The following is a 21,422-nucleotide window of genomic DNA, read 5'->3' on the forward strand; positions in this document are numbered from 1 at the left end:
GAAAGAGTAAGAATATAATACCCATAACACGAGATTTTACGTGGTTAACCCCAAAGACTACGTCCACTGAGGTATGAGCATTGGAGCTCGATTTCACTATGAAGAAAATGGGATAAATCGATCAGTTGCCACTACTATTTCAGAAATCAATTGGATTTGTTCCCTTCTCACAGAGCTTGGCGTCACTCTTCCTACACCGTCTGTTATCTATTGTGACAATGTTGGTGCCACCTATCTCTGTTTTAATCCAGTCTTTCATTCGCGCATGAAACATGTGGCAATTGACTGCAACTTTATTCGAGATCTAGTTCAATCAGGTGCTCTTCGTGTTACTCATGTTTCCTTAGCAGATCAACTTGCAGACGCTCTTACCAAACCACTTCCACGAAGTCGCTTTCAAGAATTAAGGGTCAAGATTGGTGTCTACTCCGGAGCTCCATCTTGAGGGGGCATATTAGATAATTAATTACAACAGATTTTCTTTAATTAGTTGTAATCCCCTAATTCTAGGATAGTTTCCTATTTTTGTGTTTTGGGTAACTCACGGCAATGCCCAACTTTTGTGTATATATATTCATTCTTAATCAAATGAAAAGCTAAGCCATGGTTTCTCAATATTCCTCATTCTATTTCAACATTATCCTCATTGGTTTTTTCAATAAAAATAAAATTATAATATATTAAAATAATATCCTTAATTTTGAAAAATGTCCCAACATGTACTACCAGTCTCTTTGAAAAGTCTTATAAAGGAAGTTACAAAATATTGAAGATTATCGATGAAGTGAGGAAATCTAGATGAAAAACTAACAGAGCGAACGACTTATGATCATTAACAAACATTCTTATTCAGAGTTGGAAAGATACTAGGAGAGGAGGAGATCTTACCATTACTGAAGATATAATTTACTATGAAAAATAGGTACAACAAGTAAAGAACCAACAATAGTGATAAAAAAAATCATAAATCAAAATAAGGAGAACACAAACTAAAATTCCATTAACTAAAACTAAAATTGTCCCTCATAGAAACCCTAAAATAATCAGAACATTTTTGTATCATATTTTGTTATTTTATACTTTTATTTATTTTTATTTTTATTTAAATTTCTAAAAAGAGGAAACATATACAACATATAAATGCAAGGTAAAATCACTTTATCCTACTCAATTCCTACAAGGCTTGGATATCTCCTACTACCACAGATGTATTCATCTTATTGTTATACATAAATAGCAAACACTTTACCATAGAGTAAGGTTGCATTGTTCTAAGGATCACTAGAAGAAAAAAATGGCTTCGGAGGAATTTTTAAGCTTTGCAAGTCCCCTTCCAGCATTCGGACCACCAATGTCATGGAGGGACGGTCAACCGGACTCCATTGAATGCACCATAGCGCTATAATTGCAAGCTTTTTCATGATCTCATCATCTCCTTCTATCTGAGTGAGTAATTCTAGATTTTTCCCTTGAATCAATTGCTCATATATCCATTCTGGAAAATAAATTTGCTGTGATTTTCAACTGTGATATCTAAATTCTTCCTTCCACCAACTATCTCCAACATCAACATTCCAAAGCTATAAACATCAGATTTGTAGGAGACCGTTCCAAAGTTCCTCGAGAAGAGCTCGGGTGCAATGTAACCAGTAGTTCCTCTAGCAGCTGTCATGGAGACAATGCTTTGGTCCTTGGAGCATAACTTAGCAAGCCCAAAATCAGAAATCCTTGGCTGGAAATTATGGTCTAGTAAAACATTGTGAGGCTTGATATCAAAATGGAGGATGCGTTGGTCACACCCTTGGTGCAAATATTCAATCCCACGAGCAATGCCAATCGCAATTTCTTGCATCTTCTCCCAAGTAAATGGTCTATGAATTGTGTTAGCTTCTTTTGCTAAAATGAATTTCTCTAGTGATCCATTAGGCATAAATTCATAGATGAGAGCGCATCTAGTTCTTTCTGAACAGAACCCAAGAAGGCGAACTACATTGACGTGATGAATCCTACCGATAGTTGCCACCTCGTTGACAAAATTTGCTCCATTTCCATTAGAAATCTCGAGCATCTTGATTGCCACTAGGAATCCAGTGTGAAGCTTTCCTTTGTATACACATCCAAAACCCCCTTGCCCCAATTTGTGTTTAAATTTGTTTGTCATCTTCTTAATATCTGAAAAAGTATATCTGGTCGGGTTGAAGGTCTTGTAGTTTGCTAGGAACCTTTCTACCATCAGCTCAGTTTTCTTTTGTTGTTCACTTTTCCGATACAAGTATAAAATAATAAGTAATATTGATAATAAAATGGTGGCGCCTCCCATGCTTGTGCCTATAAATACCCAAAAGAGGGAATTAACACCAATATAATAATTTGTATTACTTGAGAAAAAAAATTTAAATGAATTTGCAATAATTAAGGAGCTAACCTATGATCAATGGGTCGTGAGAATGAGAACCTTGAGGACCTGGAGAAAATAAAAATGAAAGAGTTGGTATAATTTATTCATGTTCAAGTAGGACGTGGGAACAACTCTACACACATCTAAGTGTCTATAATGTAATCTATAAATAGTGAATAACAGCATATATTTATGCATAAATAGTGAATATCTTAAACATAAATAAAAATAAAAATAAAAATTTATAATAATAATAATAATAAAAGTTATTTTTCCAAAATATTATTTCTAAAAGTTATGACTTTTGGTTAAAAGAAAGCTTGAACAAAAGGAATGGAAGGGATGAAGAAGAAAGATAATTATAGATGGGGAAGAAAGGGTTGTTCTGTGATCATCTTGCTCTGAAGCTACTCATAAGAAAAAACAAATTAGGAAAATGTTTGGTTGAATTTGTGGGAAAAAAAATTAAGAAGGGAAAAAAACTCAACTAAGTTACATTGAACTACATTTTACACATGCTACGCTTGTGCACCTTGGGTTCACAGTTCACTCAAAACCGTGGACTCTTGCAAATTTTAATTTTAAAGAATAAATTAATATTATATTTTATTAAATATCTCTCAATAATCAGTTTTTGTAAAGAAACTACAATTATTATTTTTAAGTCATTTTTGAACTTTGAATCAAAGCTTTGGCAAATCCTAAGCAAACCAATAATTTATAGTGTCAGGTCTTGTATAGTTGTATCCCCAATTTTATTTTTTTAATTTCCTTGTAAGCTCTCCGGCCCACTCCACCAGCACAATTCGATATGCGCTTCGCCACCTATATTTGTGCATAAATAGATTTTCACTATGGTCTAGATATGGTTAGAGTGCCTATAGGTATTGTATTTTCTTTCTCTAGATACTTAATTCATGACTGACTCTAAAGTCTAAAATCTATTTGACCAAAAGAGGCATTAAATAGTAAAATACTTTTGGTTGACCCAATCCCCTTCAACAAAACCATAGTCTATATTCATAAAAAATAATACATATTCCCATGAAAAGCATGGAAACACACTAAAAAAGCAATTATTTAAAAAATAATAATTTACTAATATATTTATCGAAAAATATTCTTTTTCATTCATCACAGATCTTTTGAATCGCATCACATTTAATTTTCATATAAATCCTATTTGAGTAATTGTATTTGTATCCTAACTCTTCTAATCCGATCATAATATGTCATATTTTGTTAATTTGTTAAAGATGGTGTTTATGAACATAGGGAGATGCTAATATCATCACATCCATTATTTTCTACTGGTACCACTTAAAAAACTTTTTTTTTTTTAATACAACAATGATAAGGTATCTATGATCATTGTTGCACAATGACATTTCTGAAATAAACGTTGCTTGGTGAAATAAACGGTTGAATAGAGGATATGCATTTTGTATCCTCAAGATATATCTTTTATCCCAATTTTCATGAGTCTATAGCCTTTACAAAGACTGCTTTTCATACGCAATTAACCAAGCTGAACCTTGGTAGGGGCTATCAGGTTGTAACTTCAGTGGGTTGGAGGTAAACCCAAGCTCAACCTTAGCTTGAGCTTTTGAAATTGGGTTTGATCACGGGTTATCTGTAAGTAGTTTTGGGCGGGTTGAATGAATTGGGTTAGTTGAATTAATTTAATTACATTTTGATCAACAAATAACCTTTATATCTTAAATGAGAAAGACCACATTAAAAACAAAACTAATAGATTATATATAAACACATATAGAAATTGACTCAAATAGAAAGAAAACTGAATATACATATATATATATATATATATAGGGAAATGTTCAGCACCCTAAGTTTTACCACACACTTTAACAAACGTTTTTTGTCTTACATGGGTTAGAAGTTTTGGAATGGGCTGATTTTTGATGAGGATGATCTCTATGATTAGAAGATCATCCTCCCCAAAAATCAGCCCATTCCGAAATGTTTAGCCCCATGTTTACAAGTTGAAAAATCGTGGACCGTCCATTTTTTGTAAATCATTTTTGATGGGGTTAGAAGTTTTGGAATGAGCTGATTTTTGGTGAGGATGATCTCCTCACCATAGAGATCATCATCACCAAAAATCAGCCCATTCTGAAACTTTTAACCCATATAGGACAAAACGCGTTTGTTAAAGTGTGTGGTAAAACTTAGGGTGCCGAACGGGACCCATATATATATATATATATATATATATATATATATATATATTTCCTTACTTACTACAAACATATGTAGAAAGAAATATTTTAAAAATAAATATTATTTTATATAAATTATTGATATATTAACATATAGCATTGGATTTAGGTTGAGTTTGGTTGTCCGAACCATCAACCTGAACTCAACAAGAAGTGAGATTGGTTTGAGAGATTTTAATTCAGACTCAACTCATCTTCTACATAACTTAATCCAAGATGGCCTATAAATTGGGATGAGTTCAGCCCAGCCTGTCCAAGTTTCAACCCTTGGGTCAATTGGAATGTATTTGGGTGATCTTAATTAATATACATTAAGTTGTTCTTAACAGGATGATCAGTGATCACTGTCAACAAAATCAGATGGCTCTAACATACCTAAATACGTGTCTATGTAAAAAAAAAAAAACAAAAAAAAAAAAAAGAAAAGAAAAAGGGAAATTTCTCTTAGACCAAAAGGCTCCAACTGTAAAGTATGGACCAATCAAGACCCAAATTTTGAAACGTTACCCTTTGAAGGAATTATCCCAATTTCCGTCATAATTAATAACACAAAATACACCAAATACCCTTATTATACCTAAATTATCAATTTATTTCCAAATATCTAGTAAATTACACAAGATACCCTTGAAACTGTTTTTATGTCTCCCTCCTTCCTCTACTATATTAATCTTGAAAAACACTTCCATTACTAACTTTGTAAGATTTGAAATCTTACCAAGGGTTGTTGAGCTCAAATGGATTGCCTCATTGGCAATCCAACATCACAAGCCTCTAGATTTCATGGAAAACTTTGATAAAAAAATTCAATAGGCAGAATATTTTTGGGCTTGATCCAAGGTTTTTGTAAATTAACAGATACCGAACACCCACCAAACTTCAAAATTTAAGATTAAAATTAAACCATGAAACATAATCTTTTTTAAGTATTTTTTTTTTCTTCAAATGTTTTTAGAATTTTGTCTTATATATCTGTAGACACCCCAATTTGCACGAACCCGTTAGGAAAGTCCAAATTTCCTCGAATTGATTTTGAGTTAGACTTAAACTTCTCAATGGACCCACATTGCCACTTGGCATCATATTCATGCATACATACATACTATTTGCATCTCATATCATGTCCATACCTTGTCCCTAATCCACTTTAAACCTATGTTCATCACCCATATTGTAAGCCCAAACCCAAGTTCATATTCCAAACCCAAGTCCATATCCAAATCCAACACCAAGTCCATATCCAAACCTAACACCAAGTCCCTCCTAAGCCCAAACCCAAGTCCATATCCTAACCCAAACCCAAGCCCAACACCAAGCCCATTCTAAGTCCATTCTCTCACCCCTTCACAAGATGACACATGTTGATACCTCATAAGCCTCCAACACCCAATGCATCATCTAATTGGAGAGTCAACCTTTCTTTTGTGAAAACTCAAGAATGCCCTTCTCAAAAAGTCTAGTCAAATCAAAAAGGTTATTTGATCTTTGGTAATAATCCACAAAAGTGACAGAACTTCCCATTATGCCCTCAAAAGGTGAGAATCTTCAAGTACATACATGGAGTTCTCCCATTGGTCCATTTCAAAATTATACTTTCACCATTGCTTTATTTGTTATTTACAAATGAACCAAGATCTACTTTTCACCTACCATTTCACCTTTACACATGTCATTCTCCCATTCATCCTCCCAAAAGTACTTTTGTTTTTCCATTGGTCCATTTCAAAAATATACTTCCACCATTGCTTTATTTGTTATTTACAAATGAACCAAGATCTACTTTTCACCTACCACTTCACATTTACACATGTCATTCTCCCATTCATCCTCCCAAAAGTACTTTTATTTTCCCATTGGTCCATTTCAAAACTACACTTCCACTCTTGCTTTATGAGTTATTTGCAAATAAACCAAGATCTACTTTTTACCTACCACTCCACCTTTACACATGTCACTCCCCCATTCACCCTCCCAAAAGTACTTTTGTTCTCTCACCTCTATTTACCAAAAAACCAAGGATCAAAGCATGCTTTTAGGATTTCTTCACAAATGTCATCTTTACCCTCATACAAATGGAAAATCCAAAAAGAAATAACCTAAATCTCATGTCCATGTTCTTTATTTTTAGGGTTGGACCACTTTATCCCCAAAAGTTCTTCAAAAACTCTATAAATACCCTCATTTCCTAAGAACAACTCATGCTCTCAAGCCCCCATCTCTCAACCTAAAACTCTACCCAATTCTCTACTCATCTCTCATCTCTCAACCTTCAACTCTCTCAACTCACCCTCAACTACATCCTTTAACTCTCAAGTTCACTTCTCAAGCTCAAGTTCATTCAAGACTTCCAAGGGGACAAGGTGGGATAGTAGTTATTTAGTTATTTTCTTTTATCTTGCATCTTCTTCTTCTATCCTTCTCCTTTTTTTATTTTTAGAAGCCTTTAGGATGTAATGGAGAACCCTCATTCATCCCGAGTAGATTGAACCTCAACCTTGGGCATGGAATGCTTGAGGCGGTTTGGTCGAAAGGATGGAGGTTGAAGCCCTTTTTTAACCCATTCTCATATCATGCATCATAATGTACACTATGCACACACATCACACATGTTGGCTATGATGAAGAAATGTGTAACTCTCTTGATGGGGTTAAAACACTAAGTTTCTAGCTAAACATGCATGCATTAAGGTTATAGATCTAAGAGAACTCCTTTCATGGAACTTCTCTAAAATTATAAACCCACATTTCAACTCATGCAAAAGTGTGTTGACTCCATAGAATGTCTTTTTCCATAAGATATCTCTTATGTCAACACCAACATCAAAACCTCTTCCAATGAGGTACATACACACTATATGCACCCACCCATTTCATGCATCTCATGCATTCTACTTGTTATTTTAATCCTTTTCAAAAATAGCTAAATCTAAAGGTAACCACCTTAGGTGGAGAGAATGGGGTGCTTAACACCTTCCCCATTTTCTAACCGAATCCCCTTACTTAGATCCTAGGTAGACCATACCTTTTCCATGATTGAGAGTCACTACAATGCCATAAAAAATGGTTTTCAAAAAATCGATTCGGGTGCCCATTCACACCCATTTACAAAAAAGAATGGTGGCGACTCCAAACAACGTAGCATTGAGGTTCAAAGGTGAACATTCTCATGTCTACAACTTGGCGACTCCACTGGGGATGTTGCGGGTTTAAACCATGACCATTTGGCTATTTTAAAAAAAAAAAAAAAAAAAAAAGAACAAATTTCAATATGTGTTTCTAACATTGTTGTTGTTTGTGTTTTGTTTGATATTTTGTCTTCTTATTCTTGGGGAATGGTTGTAATATGTTCTTTAATATCTTTTGGGTTGAATGCTTGTAAAAGGGGGTTGATACTTGTTTTTAAAATGCACTTGTGCACTTACGCTTGCATAGCCCATTACACAAACCTCCTCTACCTATAAAAGTTTAAACCCGGATGCTTAGTAGTTTCACGACTCGAGATCGCTTATTTCGGGTACGGGGACGAACACATCCAACCCAATCACCAACCTAAGACATGTGTACTTCGGTATGCATTGAGGTTTGAAGAATGGGTAACCGTGAAGCCACCTATAGCCGCATGCATTCAATACAATTAGAGGCTTAAGACACAATTTGGGAAAAATGAGTTATCAACCCTCTCATTATTGTAATTTTTCCAATCCAATGAGATGACTTTGTAGTTTTTTTTAGCCCACGAAGGCAAGTTGTATAGGTTTTTAGGCTTGTTTTTTTTTTTTTTATTTCTTTACATGTCCCCCTAGGTAAAGGGGGAAATCTTTGCTTAGGCTTTGCATCATAAAAAAAAAAAAATCGACGAAAATTAAGGTTCTGGTCCGTTTTTAAAGAGCGGACCAGTACCAAAGTACTTCGGTCCGTTCATTAAAAACGAACCCTAAAAAAAAAAAAAAATTTTTTTTTTCTGCTCATTTCGTCCGTGACATCAGTCTTGACAACTTTTCTCTTGGACTTTATTTTTATTTTGAGTTATAAGACTTGAAAATGATTAAATACATCGTTTTTATCGTCAAACTTAGGGCCTACTACTCGTAGTTTGTGTTTGATCCAAACGGAGCTCACCTACACTCTACCTATCGAAATTGATCTCGACCCAACATGACCCACTATCAACCTCACCCATGTCCATATTCAAATGGGTCCACAACCCATATTCACTCTCAAAATGGGTTCACGACCCATATTCGTGTCAAAATGGGTCCACGACCCATATCTATAGCCAAATGGGTCCACAACCCATATCCACTTTCAAATGAGTCCATGACTCATATCCACTTCTAAATGGATCCACGACTCATACCCACTTCCAAATGAGTCCCAACCCATACCCACTCTCAAAATGGGTTCACGACCCATATTCGTGTCCAAATGGGTCCACGACCCATATCCACTCTCAAATAGGTCCACGACCCATACCCACTTCCAAATAGGTCCACAACCCATATCCACTCTCAAAATGGGTTCACGACCCATATTCATGTCCAAATGGGTCCACAACCCATATCCACTTTCGAATGGGCCCATAAACCATATCCACTTTCAAATGGGTCTACGACCCATACCCATATCCTAATAGACCTACACCCCATATCCATTTCCAATTGGGTCCATGACCCATATCCATATCCTAACGGGTCCACGACCTATATCCACTTCCAATTAGGTCCACGACCCATACCCACTTTCAGGTGGGTTCACGACCTATATCCACTTCGAGTCGAATCCCCAACCTGTACCCTATCAATCTTTCAATCTCAACCATGACCATGAGCTATGATAAACCTCCGGCTCCGTGCTGATGAACCCTCAGCTCCGTGCTGACAAACCTTCGGCTCCGTGCTGATAAACCCTCAGCTCCGTGCTGACAAACCTTCGGCTCCGTGCTGATAAACCTCCGGCTCCGTGCTGACAAACCCTCAACTCCGTGCTGACAAACCCAGCTCCGTGCTGATAAACCTTCGGCTCCGTGCTGATGAACCTCCAGCTCCGTGCTGACAAACCTCCAGCCCTGTGCTGATGAACATTCGGTTACGTGCCGATAAACCTTCAGCTCCGTGCTGACAAACCTCCAGCCCTGTGTTGATGAACATTCGGTTTTGTGCCGATAAACCTCCAGCTCCGTGCTTGCAAATCTTCAGCTCCATGCTGACAAACCCCAGCTCCGTGCTGATCAATATCTGGCTCCGTGCCGACGAACCCCAGCTCCGTGCTGACAAAAAAAAAATAACCTCAACCAAATTCAAGATTTTCTTAATGCAACTTTACCAATTAATCCAATCTGACCTAATAAATCGTCATGCATCTTCATTGTGTAAATGATATATTAATGTCTAACCTCTTGTCCACAGGTGGCCAAACGACCTAGAAAGAAGTACTTACCACCTGACAATCCTCCATATTTTCTACGCTCACAACCAATTATGAGCACTTCAGAGCAACCTCAGCAGACAGTGACAGAAGTAATAACAGATCTCACTTCAAAGCTAGATATAGTGGTGAAGGCATTGGAAAAACATGATAAGATTCTAGATCTGCTAATGGCAAATCCAAGCATCATTCAAGCTGTACAACATCAGGCATCCAGCTCAAATCAGGCTATACCCGAACAACTGCAACAACAACCTCAGCAAGCACCGAATACCTTACCACCCACCGTCCCTACCAATCAAGGACCACCAATTCACACTCATTGTAATCCACCACGACATGAGGTCATTCAAGAGGAAGAATGTGAATTCAGGGCAGCTGAAGTAAGGAGTACCACAGAAGAGAAACTTGCCAACAAACTCGAGGCAGTCGAGGAGGAGATTAGAAAGATGAAAGGCAAGGACTCCGTAAGTGGAATGAGATTCAGAGACCTCTGCCTATACCCCAATGCACCACTACCACCAAAGTTCAAGTATCCTGATTTCGAGAAGTACAACGGCATCGGATGTCCTCTGTCACACTTGAAGCTTTATTGTGGATCCATGTGCCAATTTGGGGATGACGACAGGTTGTTGGTTCAACTCTTCCAAAGGAGTCTAACAGGGGCGGCTCTTTCATGGTTTTCGCAATTGGATCACTCTCGAATCAAGACCTGGCAGGATGTGGCTACAATTTTCTCAGAAGAGTACAAATTCAATACAGATATGGGATTAGACAGGAATGATATGGCAAAAATGACTCGAAAGCCGAAATAAAGTGTGAAAGAGTATGCGCAAAGGTGGCGGGAATCAGCTTCCAAAGTAAAACCACCTATGACTGAATAAGAGATGAATACTATATTCATTTCTACTCTGGGCCATTCATTCTATACGCATCTAGTGGGTCACACAACTGCAAGCTTCTCGTCATTGGTCCAAGTGGCGGATCGAGTAGAGGATGGTATCCGATCAGGTCTGATTTATGACTTGTCTAGTCTAGGGACACCAGCAGGGGGGTCTACTCAACGGAAACCGGTCGTCTTGAACAAGAAGAAAGAAGAAGCACAAGTTAACAATGTACAACATGTTCGACCTTTTTTCATCTCAAACCAGAGGCCGCCAATACCTCAGGTCCCTTTCAAGGTGAACCCACCTCAAGCTGCACCGGCTCCACCAGTATTTCAGTTTGGTCAAAATCCAGTATTTGGTTAGAACCCACAGTTCGCCCAGAATCATCAAACCGAGCAGCGTAGACCCAACAGAATCCCTCGAGTATTCACTCGTCTGCCTATGACTCTATCTGAACTACTCCCAGCGCTACTCAGAGGAGAATATCTCACTAAGAGGCAGCCAAACCCAGAGGCGGTAAAAGGACTAGGGTACAATCCCAATCAATTCTGCGAATTCCACATGGGTGCGCCAGGGCATGCCACTGACCAATGTTGGCAACTGAAGCACCAAGTTCAAAATCTGATCGATAGGAAAGCGATCATCCTAGATGGTCCGACAACCCAAGCACCTCAACAGAATATCAATCAGAACCCGTTACCAACACATAATGAGGGAGGCAATGGGCCGACAGTCAACGCCATAGAGAGGGATGAACTGAGTTTCAACCCTTCAGTTTTGATAGCACCTATTGGCTCTAAGGTTATAGTCAATTTGAGGAAAGAACCAACATCATCGAGCATCAATGCATTGCCACAAGATACAACCAACCAATCACCATCCCAACTTCCCGTCAGACTGGCAAATCTCTCCATTCATTCCAACTCCCAAACTTCAAATTCTTCACGACCACCTCTCATTATACCCTACACATCACCAGTTCCAAGCTCTACCGCTCGTCCACCTCTCATTATACCTTGCACCATACCAACGACAGGCCTTTCTTCCCGACCACCTCTTGTCATACCCTACGTTGCACCGACCCCTCAAACTTCAAGTTTTTCCTCCCGACCACCCCTCATCCTATCTTATACCAACCCACAAACCCCAAACACCACTACATCAACCGTCAAACCCAGTCCGCCACCTCTTATCCTCCATGTAAAGCCAGACCCTCAACCCATGACCATCATGTCTCCTAAATCCTTCTCATACCGCTCCAGTCAAACCGTCTCATGGAGTTATGAGACGTTGATCGTAACATCTGCAGGGATTGAGAAACCAAAAGAGGCCATGGTAACAGACATTGGTCATATTACCAGATCACGAAGATGCTACAAAGTACCAGAAAAAGAACAAAAAATGCAGAACGAGGAAGATGATAGAAGAAAAGAAAAAGGGAAAGGAAAGCTGGTAGAAGATGAACAAACACTTCAAGGGGAACCAGAGAAGAAGAAGAGCAGGGTAACTGACAAGGAAGCAACGGACCTCCTCAAGCTCATTCGAAAGAGTGAGTACAACATACTAGAGCAGTTGAACAAAATGCCAGCTCAAATCAGTATATTTGACCTACTTTTAAACTCAGAGCATCATCGGGAAGCACTACTTAAAGTCCTTAGTAATGCACATGTACCTAAGACCACCTCACCAGAAGAGTTGGAAAAGACAGTAGGTCAGATTATGGCCCCCAATCCGATCACCTTCACCGAGGATGAACTTATTAGCGGAGGATGTGGACACATTGAACCATTGCACATTATGGTGATGTGCAAAGGTATGATGGTAGCAAGGGTACTGATCGACAACGGTTCAGCTCTTAATGTCTGTCCTATACAAACTGTGCACAAGTTAAACGTGGATTTATCTTACCTCAGGCCAACTAGAAGGACCGTAAGGGCTTTTGACAGTAGGAAAACTGAGTCGTTAGGGGAACTAGATCTCCCAATCACTATTGGATCATGCACGTTTGAAGTGACATTCGAGATTCTGGACATACCCTCTGCATTCAATCTACTTCTAGGAAGACCCTGGATCCACACCGCAGGGGCAATCCCCTCTTCCTTGCACCAGCGAGTCAAATTCATCATGGGACAGAGGATGATATCGGTCCTCGCAGAAAATCTTATACCAGCCGATCGATCGCCGGATGTGCCTTATATTGATGTAGAGATGACCGGGGATAAACAGGGGTTTCACGCCTTTCAGTTTACATCTATCAATCACATCCAAAGGGGAAAAGAGAAGACAAGGGCAATGTGGTCAAAAGCAAACCTAATGGTCGGACGAGTGATGAAGAAGGCGAGATATTGTCCGAAACAAGGGTTAGGGCCTAAAGGAAAAGGCAGGGCCACTTTGATCAGCATACGAAAACACATTCCCTACTTTGGTATTGGCTTCAAGCCTACGAGGAAGGACATCTCTGATATGAAGGATAAGAAGAGGGAGCTTCGACTTGCACGAAGACAGAACTGAGAGCCTAATGTGTGGAACTTGGGCAAAGTACCACACATCAACATCAGCTTCCCACCATCCTTGAAGAAGTCAGATGACTCAGCAGAACTGCCACCGACAAACCACACAGGAGAACCAAGAGTTGTAAGTATCGAGCCTGTTCATTCGCAAGAAGACTCGTTCGTTGAGTCCCCACATTCCTTTATAGATGGCATGGACATCTTGTTTGGAGGGGATTCCGAATGGAGTCAAAAGGAGGAAGAAGGAGAGCCCCCCTAAGGTGGAAGTCGCAATGTGCGAAGAAGATAAATCACTGTCCCCCTTTCAAATCGATTGGGGATCCGTCATAATTCCATCCACCCTACAAATTCCTGCGCCCGGATTTGACGACAGTCACCCGGAAGTGATGGTTATATCTGAACCATCAAGGGAGTCACTCTCCCAACTTATCCGCCCTGCAGAAGAAGGGCAAGTTTTCAAGAATTGGGAGGAATACCCAATCACTTACGAGGCCGCCATGGGGTCCAGAATCCCTACGGCCTCCAAAAAAAACGTCATTAACAAAATCTCATCTGCCCGAGGACCATAATGAGCCCTCATCCTCGAGACAAGACTGTTTTGGGGGCTCACCTTCGTTACTAATGAATTTGCATGATTTTTCTTTATCTTGTATCAGAAATACAGGTAGTCCACAAAATCCACAAAAATCAAAAAGTTTTCAAAATCCAAAAAAATCAAAAAAAATTCAAAATTCAAAAAAATCAAAAACTCTTCAAAATTCAAAAAAATCAAATATTCTCAAAAATTCAAAAAAATCAGAAATCTTTAAAATACCCAAGGTTTTTAAAGAATTTCCTCAGTTGAATGAGCCTGGTGACAGAACAAAGTATGAAAGAGATGAATACGACTTTGACCTCGAGCTCGACTTTGATCTCATGGGGATTGAAGAAGAGTTAGAGGAAGAGGTTGAATATCCTCCAAAAGAAATCAAAGAACTCATAGAACGTCACGAGAAGGGTGTTCAGCCAAATATAGAGGATACAGACTCAGTGAACCTAGGTACTGAAGATGACCCACGGATCGTTAAAATCGGAATCCTATTAACGATTGAGCAGAAAGAGGAGATGACAAAGTTCTTGCAACAGTACCAAGATGTATTCGCATGGTCCTACCAAGACATGCCCGGGTTAGACACAGATTTAGTCGTTCACAAGTTACCTATCAAATCAGGAAGCAAGCCAGTCAAGCAGAAATTACGAAGGTTGAAACCAGAGTGGACACTAAAGGTCAAGGATGAAGTAATGAAGCAGTTCCAAGCAGGGTTTCTCGCAGTATCCACCTACCCTGAGTGGCTCGCTAATGTCGTCCCTGTACCGAAGAAAGATAGAAAGGTACGTATGTGCGTGGATTACCGAGATCTGAACAGAGCCAGTCCGAAAGATGACTTTCCATTGCCACACATCGACACCTTGGTCGATAACACAGCAGGGCACGGTATGTTCTCCTTCATGGACGGCTTCTCCGATTACAATCAGATAAAAATGGCGGAAGAAGATCAAGAGAAGACTGCGTTTATTACACCTTGGGGTATTTTCCATTATAAGGTTATGCCATTCGATCTCAAGAATGCTGGGGCAACTTATCAACGAGCCATGACGGCCTTATTTCATGACATGATCCACAAAGAGATAGAAGTATACGTGGACGACATGATAGCTAAATCCAATCTCGATGAGGATCATCTGGTAAACCTAAAGAAACTGTTTGACCGATTAAGGAAGTACATCTTAAGACTTAATCCGGCAAAATGTGTATTTGGGGCCACGTCTGGAAAGCTATTGGGGTTCATTGTCAGTAGAATAGGCATCGAAATCGATCCAGCTAAAACGAAGTACATCATAAATATGGAGCCTCCCAAATCAGAGAAGGAGATCAGGGGATTCCTAGGGAGAATTCAGTACATTAGTCGGTTCATCGCACAACTAACTCCGATATGTGAGCCAGTATTCAAACTACTGAAGAAGAATGAGCCGAAAGAATGGAATGAAGACTGTCAGGAAGCTTTCGACAAGATTAAGAGATATCTGCTTAATCCACCAGTTTTAGTTCCACCTACACCAGGTCGACCTCTACTGATGTATCTTTCCGTGCAAGAAAACTCCATGGGCTGTGTACTAGGACAACATGATGAAATAGGTCGAAAAGAGCGTGCCATCTATTACCTTAGCAAGAAGTTCACAAGTTACGAGACGAACTATTCAACCCTCGAAAAGACGTGTTGTGCTCTTGTCTGGGCATCACAACGACTACGCCACTACTTGCTTAGTTACTCGACTATGCTCATTGCTCGGATGGATCCTTTGAAGTACCTCTTCGAGAAGTCGGCGCTAACGGGACGCACCGCAAAATGGCAGCTACTATTATCTGAGTTCGACATCTCCTATGTCACTCAAAAGGCCATTAAAGGACAAGCTATTGCTGACCACTTAGCGGAACACCCTTTGCCCGACTATGAGCCATTAAAGACAAATTTTCCTGATGAAGCCATCTTATTCGCTGAAGCCGAGAGCGACGACGGAGAATCTACTTGGAAAATGTACTTCGATGGAGCAGTAAATCAAAAGGAAAACGGAATTGGGGCAGTCTTGGTTAAGCCAGACGGAACACATATCCCCATTGCAGTCAGATTAAGGTTTCAGTGTTTAAACAACGAAGCGGAGTACGAAGCATGCATTGTGGGGTTGAAAGCAGCGATCGACCTCAAAGTGGATGAATTAGACGTATTTGGAGACTCAAATCTGGTAATCTACCAGACAACGGGAGAATGGAAGACCCGAGAGCAGAGACTGGTTCCGTATCACGAATATCTCGAAGATCTAAGTTCAAACTTCACCCGAATCTCTTTTACTTACATGCCGAGGGCTAAGAATCAGTTTGCAGATGCATTGGCTACTCTAGCCTCAATGGTCAGCATCTCCGAAGACACCATAGTCGACCCTCTTGAGATTGGTATCCAAGATGAGCCAGCATATTGCTTGCCTGTGGAGATCGAGGAACCTGAAAAAAAACCATGGTATGCAGACATCAAGGCATTCTTAGAGGACCGGACTTTCCCACCCAATGCCACAACGACGGATCGAAAGACTATTCAGAGATTGGCAGGACAGTTCTTCTTGAGTAGCGGAGTCTTGTACAAAAAGTCGTATCACGAGGTCCTCCTCAAGTGTGTAACACAGACAGAAGCTCAACGCTTAATCGAGACCGTGCATGGAGGAGTCTGTGGACCTCACATGAATGGACATATGCTCGCAAAGAAGATTATGAGAATGGGTTACTACTGGATGACTATGGAGAGCGACGGATATCAACATGTTCAAAAATGTCACTTGTGTCAAATCTATGCCAACAAGATCAACGCACCACCTTCAGAATTGCACAATATGACTTCTCCCTGGCCCTTCTCACTCTGGGGCATGGATGTCATCGGACAGATCAATCCTCAAGCTTCCAATGGGCATCGCTTCATCTTAGTCGCCATAGACTACTTTACGAAATGGGTAGAAGCAGCATCTTACGCCAATGTCACGAGAAGCAATGTCTTGAAATTTGTGAAGAAAATCTTATGTCGGTACGGCCTCCCAAGCAGGATAGTAACCGATAACGCCAAAAATCTCCAGAACAAAGACATGTCTAAGATGTGCAAGGATTTTCAGATCACCCATCATAATTCTGTCATTTATAGACCAAAGATGAATGGAGCAGTTGAAGCCGCTAACAAAAACATCAAGAAGATCATCGAGAAAATGGCCGTTACTTATAAGGATTGGCATGAGATGTTACCATTCGCTCTACATGCTTATCGAACGTCAATCCGGACTTCGACTGGGGCAACGCCTTATTCACTGGTCTACGGAATGGAAGCAGTCTTGTCCGTTGATGTCGAGATTCCCTCCCTTCGGATATTAAATGAAGTAGAATTGGATGAAGCAGAATGGGTCCAAGCCCGATTCGATCAGTTGAACTTAATAGAGGAGAAACGACTTTCAGCAATCTGTCATGGGCAAACTTATCAATGGAGAATAGCACGAGCTTATAACAAGAAGGTTCGACCTAGAGAGTTCTCGCCAGGAGATCTTGTTTTAAAGAAGATTTTGCCAATACAAGAAGATGCGAGAGGAAAGTTCCGTCCGAATTATGATGGGCCATTCGTCGTCCAAAAAGTACTGTCCGGAGGGGCGCTAATCCTTACAGAGATGGATGGGGAAGTCTTTCCACAACCGATCAATGCTGATACCGTGAAAAAATATTACGCCTAAAGTCGTTCCTTGAAATGAAGAGAGGCCATCTTTCTACTACCTGAACAATTATCTACCCTTAGTTAACCCTCTTTGAGCCATCACATTAATTTCTTAACCTAGGACCGGGGCAAGTCACCACCACAAAAATAAAAAACAAAAAAAAAAAAATCGTCAAAAGTCAAAGCAAAAATACCAAAGTATACTCCTAGCCCGCATGAGGATAAACTGTGAACGGCTAAAAATACAAAAAAAATCAAAAAGTCAAAAACCTCGAATGTCTGATCTTAACCTCGACCCAAATCTCTTACCTAAACAAGTTCGTGTGACGATGGGAGGAGACATAGATCATATTTTCGAAACAAAAACAGACAAACCCCTTGTCCAATCTACCCATCAATAAATCCAGACTCAGCCTTTCTTACATCCTTTCACAACCCTAGCCTAAGCCTATTTTTCGTCCTATTTAAAGTCCTTTCAAATCAAGGAATGGCTCAAGGTAACTCGATCACGGTGGAAGCATGTCATGAAAAACATCGTCAGGGTATAATTGATTTTGCTACTTAAGTCAGATTTCAAGCTACCAAAGTCGTTGGAAGACCCGAGAGGGGAGACCAGATCGAATATTCAAAAAAAAAGAGTGACTCGAAGTGTAGAGTCATTAATCTCGAAGCTCAACTTGAGTCACCGTACCATGACAATCGTCGAAAGAACTCGAGAGGGGAGTCCAGATTTGTTACTCAAGAAAGAGCGCCACTAGAAGAGTAGAGTGTTCGATCTCGTAGCTCAACTTGAGTCACCAAGCCATGAGGGGCACAGAGAAATCAAGGAGGTATTCAAAGTGAAAACCTATAAAGTAAGCATAAACTGAAAGGGCATGGTGAAAACCCGTCAGGGCGCTATAAGTAAAAAAATCAGTCTATGGCAAGATCAAAACCACCGGCACGATGAAAATCCAAAAAGGGCGTCGATGCACAAAAATGTGAAAATCGGGTCTGGTGAAAACCGTAACTGGCGCCAGGGGCAAAAATGATATAAAAAAAAAAAAAAAAAAAAACTCCTGGCCCGCAAGAGTATAAACTGTGAACGGCAAAAATCTCAAAGTCCTCAATATTCCTACAGATGCAACTCAGATAACTCAGTCAAAATTTTCAATCTCGGGGATGACTCTAAAGAGGTTAAGGATTACCTGACACTTGTATCCTCGACATGTGGCAAAGGCACCATGATCGTTAACTTTCAGAGTTTTCAAATACAGTCTGTCACAGATTACTCGACAAAGGCAATCTTTTAAAACCTAAAACAAAACAAAAATGCATCATCAAAATTACTATTTTTGGGCCTATGACGAAGAATCTAGGACTTTTCTTAAAATCCAATGTTTTCAAAAGCAGTAGATATATCTGAGGCCACTATGTAAAAAACCTATTTCATTCATTTCAAATAGTACTACATCATTCTCATTAAAAGCAGGGTACAAGAAGGAATAGCGGGCAAAGAGCCACTCAAGCATTTCCCTGGAAAGTGTAGTAGGCATCAAGTCATCCTTAAGGCTTCGATCTGAGCAGCTTGGTCAACAATGATTCTCTCCATATCTGAGGCATGACAACATACCAAATACTCAAATATCATACCATCATGCAAGTCTCTCTCAAGGACGGTCACGCTACGCTAAGCTCTCTCAAGATGATCCTACAACTTCCATGAAGGAGAAACTAAGTTCGAAATTCAAAACCAACGACGAAAAAAAGGAAAAAATATCTCAAAATTGCATTGCATGGTTTAAAACGTCGATCATTTAAAAAAAAACATAAAAAATCAATCTAGATTTCAAACGAGCTCTGTGCCACGAAATTAAGGATTTCAAAAAGGCTAGCCCTGTCAGACCCCGTGCTTGGGTAGCCACATCTTACAAAAGTCTTCAATCCATCCAGCGTTTTTAATCATCATGCAATAAATTACTTCGGATTCGTGCAAATAAAGGGTTTAATTTATTCTTTGCAGTTCTTTGCAAGCAACTCCTACAAAGAGGGGCAGCTGTAGACACCCCAATTTACACGAACCCGTTAGGAAAGTCCAAATTTCCTCGAATTGATTTTGAGTTAGACTTAAACTTCTCAATGGACCCACATTGCCACTTGGCATCATATTCATGCATACATGCATACTATTTGCATCTCATATCATGCCCATACCTTGTCCCTAATCCACTTTAAACCTATGTTCATCACCCATATCCTAAGCCCAAACCCAAGTTCATATTCCAAACCTAAGTCCATATCCAAACCCAACACCAAGTCCATACCCAAACCTAACACCAAGTCCCTCCTAAGCCCAAACCCAAGTCCATATCCTAACCCAAACCCAAGCCCAACACCAAGCCCATTCTAAGTCCATTCTCTCACCCCTTCACAAGATGACACATGTTGATACCTCATAAGCCTCCAACACCCAATGCATCATCTAATTGGAGAGTCAACCTTTCTTTTGTGAAAACTCAAGAATGCCCTTCTCAAAAAGTCTAGTCAAATCAAAAAGGTTATTTGATCTTTGGTAATAATCCACAAAAGTGACAGAACTTCCCATTATGCCCTCAAAAGGTGAGAATCTTCAAGTACATACATGGAGTTCTCCCATTGGTCCATTTCAAAATTATACTTTCACCATTGCTTTATTTGTTATTTACAAATGAACCAAGATCTACTTTTCACCTACCATTTCACCTTTACACATGTCATTCTCCCATTCATCCTCCCAAAAGTACTTTTGTTTTTCCATTGGTCCATTTCAAAAATATACTTCCACCCTTGCTTTATTTGTTATTTACAAATGAACCAAGATCTACTTTTCACCTACCACTTCACATTTACACATGTCATTCTCCCATTCATCCTCCCAAAAGTACTTTTATTTTCCCATTGGTCCATTTCAAAACTACACTTCCACTCTTGCTTTATGAGTTATTTGCAAATAAACCAAGATCTACTTTTTACCTACCACTCCACCTTTACACATGTCACTCCCCCATTCACCCTCCCAAAAGTACTTTTATTCTCTCACTTCTATTTACCAAAAAATCAAGGATCAAAGCATGCTTTTAGGATTTCTTCACAAATGTCATCTTTACCCGCATACAAATGGAAAATCCAAAAAGAAATAACCTAAATCTCATGTCCATGTTCTTTATTTTTAGGGTTGGACCACTTTATCATCAAAAGTTCTTCAAAAACTCTATAAATACCCTCATTTCCTAAAAACAACTCATGCTCTCAAGCCCCCATCTCTCAACCTAAAACTCTACCCAATTCTCTACTCATCTCTCATCTCTCAACCTTCAACTCTCTCAACTCACCCTCAACTACATCCTTTAACTCTCAAGTTCACTTCTCAAGCTCAAGTTCATTCAAGACTTCCAAGGGGACAAGGTGGGATAGTAGTTATTTAGTTATTTTCTTTTATCTTGCATCTTCTTCTTCTATCCTTCTCCTTTTTTTATTTTTAGAAGCCTTTAGGATGTAATGGAGAACCCTCCTTCATCCCGAGTAGATTGAACCTCAACCTTGGGCATGGAATGCTTGAGGCGGTTTGGTCGAAAGGATGAAGGTTGAAGCCCTTTTTTTAACCCATTCTCATATCATGCATCATAATGTACACTATGCACACACATCACACATGTTGGCTATGA

At 39.6% G+C, this 21,422-nt stretch overlaps 1 pseudogene across 1 annotated transcript in view; it reads right to left on the reverse strand.

Moving 5' to 3' along the window:
- Window positions 1-1,137: 1,137 nt before the first annotated feature.
- The window catches only part of LOC147394510 (rust resistance kinase Lr10-like), a 90,833-nt pseudogene continuing 70,548 nt past the window's right edge, over window positions 1,138-21,422 (reverse strand). Inside the window, exon 3 of the transcript XR_015181376.1 lies at window positions 1,138-2,328. The product of XR_015181376.1 is annotated as a rust resistance kinase Lr10-like (transcript). The remainder of the gene's footprint in view (window positions 2,329-21,422) is intronic.

The sequence above is a fragment of the Akebia trifoliata genome, chromosome 9 (genome assembly GCF_017979445.1).
Source record: "Akebia trifoliata isolate Shusen 1 chromosome 9, ASM1797944v1, whole genome shotgun sequence".
NCBI classification, from domain to species: Eukaryota; Viridiplantae; Streptophyta; class Magnoliopsida; order Ranunculales; family Lardizabalaceae; genus Akebia; species Akebia trifoliata.